Source organism: Artemia franciscana, chromosome 18 (genome assembly GCF_032884065.1).
Source record: "Artemia franciscana chromosome 18, ASM3288406v1, whole genome shotgun sequence".
Classification (NCBI taxonomy): Eukaryota; Metazoa; Arthropoda; class Branchiopoda; order Anostraca; family Artemiidae; genus Artemia; species Artemia franciscana.
In genome coordinates, this window is record NC_088880.1 from 25,743,344 (window position 1) to 25,751,737 (window position 8,394).

Genomic DNA, 8,394 nt, shown 5'->3' on the forward strand with positions numbered 1-8,394 from the left:
TAGCTCTCAATGATTAAAAATGTACATCATGTTTTTCAGCATTAGTATGAAACGAGCATAACGCTATAGTAGTGAGAGTGAGTGTGAACTTAATATCTCTAATAATCTTTTTGTGCCATTTTTTCTTCGTTCTTGTGCCATTCTGCCGCTAATGATAAATCGCCGGTAATAAACATTAGGTAACAATAATAATAATAATAATAATAGCAGAATTTTATTAACATAACATCGATAATAATTAGATAGGTACAGTGGTATCAATTCGTGAAAATTGGGGGGGGGGGGTAGAAACGTACATTTCAATATCAAAGGAGTCACAGTTTTTTTTGGTTTTTCCAATTAAAATACCTATTAGAGACGTTTTCAATGAAAATAGGTAAAAAGCGTTTTTTTTCAAAATCTAAAGAGGGGGACCAGGCTCCTACTGCCCCCTCCCCTCATTGTTGCCCAATGGATAGAATGATGCTTGCAAATAAAACCAGAAGGCAAGAGGCAAAAATAATAAAAAGATCGACAAATTGCCCTTCATTCAATGAGTCCTGAAAAGGGGGCAGAGTGATGCAAGCAGAGCGGGATCAAGCTAGGTCAGTCTTAAAATCTCTGATGGATGCCTCTGCAGCGTCTTCCATCCTACATCTCACATTTAAGATTTTGTAATTACGCATCAGTTAGACTTCTTACGGAAACTCACACTCACAGTGCGTTAGACTTGAAACCTTTTGTCCGTCTGGACGACAGTTCGAGTCTTGGTGTTGCTGGTTATTTGGTTGGGAACGGGGGACAGCGGGAGACTCCGTAAACTCAGCCGTGATTCAGGAGATGGGTACCTTTCACAACGAAGACCACTGGTCAGCATGCGAAAAAAGAAGTAAGTAAATATCAGATGAACTGTATACACTTTGCATATATGTAGACCACTATTTCCTATGTTTACTGATATGTTCGTTTCACCTTTTCAGATGCAAAATATTTCAGTTTTTGTTGGCGTTTAGACTAACAATTCCAAATATAAATAGCTTTAAAGGTTTGGAGGAGAGGCCTCAGTTTTGTAGACGAACTCTTCTTGCGGTAAATGTAGCTTACTACAGTTGATTTCAATAAGCTATAGTGAAGGCGGGGTTTGTTTTATAATAATAATAATATTTATTTGTGACCCACTCACATCACAAGATAAATAGTGGAGTAAACACTGAAAAAAATGCTATTCAAAAACGAAAATCAACAATAACATTATATAAAAATAATTAATAAACGGATAAAACCATGGTGAGGTGACACGCCGATACGCTATTTACGAAAGCCTTTCGTGTAAACCAGTCAACTTCTCAGTAATATTCGGAAGGTAAAACTTATTTATTATTTTACGAATCCGATACCAAAGAGGAAGATAGAGAAGATATTTTCAAAAACGGAAATAGGCCACTCGAATATCACTAAAATCCTTATTTTTAAAAATAGGATAAAGCCCAGAAAGGTGAAGAACAGGATGATCTGAAAAAGTAGAATAAAGCCTTCCAATGACAATACGATTATATTTGCCTCGATTGGCTACAATTTTAGAGTAACCGATCTAAATCTTTGTTCTAGCATCCCGGACAGCACACTCACGAAAAGTTTAAAAAATGTTGGCTAGTGTAATACCAATCCACCGCATCGAATCAACATGAGAGATAGAAATTTTTTAGAACTTGAGATTTATTAGGGGATGGAAAATTGAAAGAAAGATGCTCACATTTACCAAAGTTAAGCGAAAGACCGATTTTAGTAAAAGAATAAGAAACTTTATGAACCACCTGCGATAGTCTGATTTCAGACCGGTTAATTAGAAGAATATTATCCGGATAAGCAAGGTATGAAATATCAATTAACCCAACAAAACACAGAAGATATACTCTTAATAATACTAGAAATACAAAATCCAAAAATACTCGGAGATAACACTCCGCCATGCCGTACACCCCGACGAACAGCGATTATAAAAGAAGAAAGGACACCATTAGTTTTAATTCGAAGATAGGATTTACCATACCAGAACTTAAGAAGAAAATAAGTGAAAGTGTAATGCCGTTACTACAAAGAGAATAAAGAACTTGACCGTGTACAATACTATTGAAAGCCTCAGAAAGAACAAGGGCACAAATGTGAAGACTATACCCTTTAGCAGAAGCATCTTTAAGAAGGCAAGCCAGAGCACGGTGCAACCGATGCCAGACCGAAAACTGAGCTGGTTTTCCCTGAAATTAGCATTCATATCGATGAAAGGAAGTAGGATATATTCAAGGATTTTACTAAGATTACTAGCAACCGTGATTGGCCTGTAAGAAGAACAGTCCAATGGACTCTTATCTTGTTTAAGAACGGAAGTGGCAGTTCCACACAAAGAGCTATCAGGAACAAGAGAACAAAAAATGCACATTTGGAAAAGCAACTGTAAATAGAAAAAACAAAGATGGGCAATTTACTTTAAAATGATAAACACTAATTCGGTCAACATCAACAGAGTTTGAAGTCAATTTCTTAACAGATGCAATTACAGTGTCAACAGAAACGGGTATAACTTGTGCCTGTGTCAAAGGAGACAGGAGAACCGAATCAACCAATTTTGAGTAAAATGCGTGCGCTGCATAACTCACTTTGGAAAATATAACTAAATAGTGGTCAGACACGCAGCTGGTGAGATGGGGTAAATTAAGACTTGCTGAATTATCTAATTTAGATGAATTAATCACTTTGTCCCATTCATTCTTGTTAGTAGGACAATCTAACCCTTTATATCAATCTAACCATAAGTTTTTTGTTTTATTTCAAATAGATTTCGGGATAGTGGTCAATCACAATCAATCCATATCCGCCGCTACATTTTGGCTTTGTTCTTCACGATTTTTAGCTCGTGATCACACGATATTGGTTTACTTTTACTTCTTCTCACTCGCTCATGAGGAACGGTAACCTTCTCAGTACGTTTTGAACACCACACAATTTGGTTGTAGTACTGATTCAGTTCATATTTGCTTTTTGTAGAGCGAACGCATAGTGGGAGTAAATGAAAGGGTACACGTAAAGAACCAAGGAGTATGGCCAGGGTCGAATATTAGAATTTTTACAGTTACTCCGAACAACCCATTTAAAGGCAGGGATTCTGCCTTGGCTGTACTATATGTTCTAATTGAAAAGTAGAGCGATAGTGGAAGGTGATCATTATCCTGCTCATCGTCGTGGACGTGCACTGTTGAATATGCAATAAACGGGGAGCAAACCACATGATCAATATCCAATAGGCTGCCAGAACTATGCACGTACGCCCCCGGAAGGCCTTCCAGAAGTAGAAATAGTATTTGTTGTGAATGTCAAACTTACTGTTCAGTTCATCAATGGTCAGATCGTTGTTTTTTGTCCTGTAAAAATAAGAAGTCACGACTGATACTGATACAGAAATTAATTAATTTTGGGGCAAAATTGGGAATTGCAATTGCTTTCAGTTTAGGACATGTGAAGCTAAACGAAACCTGATTGCCTCCACAGTTTGCACACTTAGGTGACAAATTGCAGGGCGAGTCTCTATCTGAGACATGAGGACGGGTACATTTTGGTGTTACACTGGAACAAGACGACTGGAGATGTTCAGGGGATCGGCAAATGTTACAACAACGGGGAATCGCCTTGAACTGGGTAACCACGTAGGTTTTCGTACGCTATTTTAAGACCGTATCTGAATGCATGGGCTCTAGACGTTACATCAGAGAATTCAAGTTTTACCGCAGTAGATTTCCCTAGCCTAGAGGCGTCAAAAACACCAGGGCAGGATATCAGGTGAGATAATTCCAAATCACTTGGAATTCCCTTCAAGAGGCCGTAAAACTTCTTAGTTTGCACTTTCGCAGAAGGACCAATTATCGCTCCCGTTACTGACAAACGGAAAGCTTCGGCAAATGACTTATCTACATAGATAATCAGTTTTTTATGTGAAAGACGTAGTTTGTTATGTGTAAGACGTATATTAGTACCGGATTCGCGACCATTTATCTGATTTATCCCAACTTTTCATTTATTGGGTCTGAGAGAGTAGGGGGAATGTTCGACACAACAATAGTAGCATGCAAGTCGGGCATTGAAAGCTTTGGCAGTCGCAGGCAATTCCATTCATAAGCATCCAGCTTTGTCGCAACATCCTTGAATAGTTTTTCCACGCGATTAACATTTATAGAAAGCCTAGAGTAAGCCACAGCGGGCAGAATGGGAACCTCGATAGGAGACTTGATAGCGTAAATCGGAGTCGATGTCCAATTTTTTAATAAGGTCAAGAATATCTTTTACATTATTTGTAGCAGCTTTTGCGCCAATGCGCCGTGGGCAATTATCATTAGGCGCAACCTTCGCTCAAAATTAATTTTTATGCATGAGCAATAACAACGTATTCAAAAATCCTATTGCGTGTTAAATAATAGTATCGTCTTGAATTCCTTCTTCCCAGTTATTTTGCAGAAATTCCATTACAGGGCAGTGTACAGATTCCCAACTATCCATAGCTTGTTTTCAGTAAAACTTAAATGTTCCAATAGGCTTATATAGGTGTAAATGGTATATTTGCAATTGGAACCAGGGTTACCGATCTGCACACTAGTTAGGCCTGAAATTATCACTTTCTTGAAACTAGTTTGAATTGTAATAAAATCAGAGTCCAGCGAGAAACTCATATATTATCCAAATAGGAAATTGATAGCTTAAATCTAGGCCAGGTCAGTTTAATCTAAAACAAAATATTGCGAAATAACAGTCACTGAATTTTAGCAAGCTTCATGGGATTTAATCCAAAACAAAATATTGCGAAAAAACATTCCTGAATTAAATTAAGTTCAAAGCATGAATTAATGAATGTCATGGCAGGTAAAGTTCAAAACAGGTGCAATAATTCAGGATGAAAGTAAGCTTCATAGTTCAAATAATCCAAAATAGATGTTATTACTTTGAAGATTGAAGTGAGACTTTAGATTTAACCGATTAGAAAATTGTTCTTGTATAGATTAATATCTTTGTATTCTCTTTCTGTAGTCGTGTTGTAAAATACGAGACCTGGTGCTTAAACTCACACTCAGCCGCAGCAATCCACTGCCGGGCCCGGTATTGGATTCCGATGATGAAATTATGCTAAAGCGTCTCCATACTAATTCAATGAAGAAGAAGGCAAAGTTCCGTTAAACATTAGTATCATTTGGAGCAATTTTTTATCTTTTTATAAACTGTTATTTCTTTTTTTACCATTGGCTTTCTTGAAAATCATATACCAATTCGGATATTGTGGTTTTTCTTGAAAGTTATTTTTAAAAACAACTTAGGAACTTCTAAGAGGAACATTTAGAATCTCTATATGTGGGGAAAATAATGCCACCTACCTCGAAAGAACCCATTTTTATACATGGTATTTTCCATGACTTCTGAAAATACTAAGAAATTTAGAATTGCCAAGCGGATGCTGGGCATGGACAGCCATGGACTACATGTTTCAGACTAAAAAATTTTCTTAATTAATGGGCTTTGATACCAAGGACTAACAGCAATTAGCCTATGAATTTACCGCTTCCTTTGTCGTTTCACTGATCTGCATTTTTCTTAAGTTTTCATTAGTCTGAAATGTTTTATTGATTGGGCAAGATCAAGATATGGGTGGAAACTGCTGTAACATCAGAAAAATAGACACAATTTTTAAGAATTGGGGTGTTGCCCTACAATTTAAAAAATCATTTTTCTTTTCCGGGTCTTTTTTAGTTTTTTTTTATGGCTTATAAAATCAACCTTACGCTCATTTAATGCAAACCTTAAATTCGTTAGCCACCAAAAGAAATATTAAAAAAAAAAAAAAAACACTACATGGAAAAGAAACTCTGGTGCTCTTACATAATGTTTAACAGCGAGTTGAATCTGAAATTTAGAAGCTTTCCCCCACCCTCCTTACTATTTGCAGCAACAAAAAGACCCATTTGGGGGAAGGGGGAAAGGAAGGTTACTGAATACTTTTCTTTTCCCAATTGTATTTGGGATGTAATACTGGAAACAACTGATAACAGCGAGGTGCAGTCTTCTACCATTTTGGTTCACAAATTTGTTTAAACTCAACCAGACCTAAAATCAGGGCGGATTTAAAACTGTGACGCTTCTAGGCTCAAGCGTTTTTGCCGCTCCGTTTTTGCAAGATTTTCAGGGAAATACCCGAAGATTTGAGGCTAGTGGAAGCGCTGAACAGAACGCTACTGATGAGCTAAAAGTAATGAAAGAGAGTGGTAATACTAATACTGAACTCTCGGCTGCCATTCTTTCGAGACATCTGACAGTTTATATGTAACCACGGAATTCCTGTGCTGATTTAAAATCACATTGCTTTGAATAGGCAGCGCAGCAGCGGAGTGAACCTGGCACTTTGACGGTAAATAATATGAGTCCAGAATTTATTAAGAAGAAAATCACTCAGTAATAATTAATTGCTCGCCCCTAGGCCCGGGCCTAGTAGGCCTATTAGCAAATCTGATCCTGCCTAAAATGCTCTAGAGCGAAAGTTCTGATAGACAAGCTGCTTAAAACAATCATCAAACGCCCCCCCCCCCAAAAAAAAAATTAAAAAAAGTGTGCAGCATACAGACTAAATATTAGACATGGATGTTAGGGGGCTGTCCCCTTTGTTTGGAAGAATTTTGACTCTAATTGGAAACAGATTTATGCACTTTTCTTCTTTTTTTGATGGGAAAGACGTAGTGGTGTTCTCTCGATAAACCAGACAAATATTGTTGGAAAGCCAGGACATTTAACAGTATTGATAAACTCTTGGAAAATCCACTAGTTTGGAAAATCCAAATTTTCGCAAGGTAATGCATTCTACTATTAAATCCACTATTATCTTTTTTATGATTTACATACTACAAAAGTTAAAATGAAATAATGAACTAACGCAAAACATGCTTTCTGGGATGAAAGAAAAAATCAAGGCCAAAACTTCAAAAAATCAATTCTATTAAACTAAATATGACAATTGCTGCCACTGCTTTCAATCCATCGCTCTTTCTCCTTAAAAATTTACTTTTGTTGTATTAAAGCATAGTGACACGGCACAATAGTAACCGAAACTCTAAAAAGCTAAATTTTGATATCAATAGAGATATAAAAAAATCGGCTTGTTATGGTGATTCCAAATATAACATTGAGTTTGAACTTACCCATCAAAAACTACGAACCTAAGAATATTTGCCTGATTTTCGAAACAGGAAGAAGCACTCCGTAAAATCTTGAGGAATGTTGATGAAAATCACACCATGAGATTCAGCTTATACGAGAACCCGCTTGTAGACGTTTCTAGCTCACATTTGCAAAAATGTAGAATTCTATATTTTTGCCAGAAGGAAGATCACGCATGCGCATTTATTTGTTATTTTTTTTTTTTTTTTTAGGGATAATTGCATCGAATCAAGGGTCCTAGAATAACAGGATATGGCTCATTCAAGCCGAAATTAAAAGTTCTAGTATCCTTTTTAAATGATCAAATAGATTGAAGGGCAACTAGCCCTCCTTCTATCCCCCTTTTTTCCTCAAAGTCGTTCGATCAAAGTTTTGAGATAGCTGTTGTGTTCAACATAGTTAAAAGACTCAATAACTATACCTTTGGGGATAACATGACCCCGCACATCTCCTGGGGAAAGGTCTTTAAGTGAAAAAATAAGCCCATTGCTTACGCATAGTATTTGTTATTTGGAAAGATGCACACATTTTTCGGGTGGGGGAAGGTAAACTTTCGGAAGAGGGATTCACCATGGGTAGAATTTTTTGTTGGAGGGTATGGACTTTCCAGGGGAAACTCTCAACTGGGGAATTTGCCAGAATTCCTTTACGAATTTAAGGTTATTAGTCTTACTTTATCTTGTAGAATCAATTTTATATGGGGAAATATTAAGGATAATTGCTCGGGCGGAAATTTTTACCGAGTCGGAGTTGTCAAGAGTGTTTTTTCCTAGGAGTGAGGGAATTTTCCACTGGAGAAATTCTCCCTGAAGAAGTTTTCCATGGCATAAATTCTCCAGAGGGAATTTTCTGCGGGAGAAAACTTTCTACTAGAGACGGGTGTTTGTGGGAAAAAAAATGCTACGTAGAAGGGGATTTCCAGCATGATTTTAAAAACAATCAGAAATTGGGACTGTATTTTACGTGGAAAGAACTCTCCGTGGAGCAATTTTTCGGGGGAGTGAGGAATTTTCCGTGGAGGGGGAGCCGGATTTCCCGGCATTATTTAAAAACGATCAAAAACTAAATATGAAAAAAAGTGGTTTCAACTGAAAGTAAGGAGTAACATCACAACTTAAATTGAACAGAAATTATTACGTGTATGAGGGGGGCTGGTCCATCCTCAATACCTTA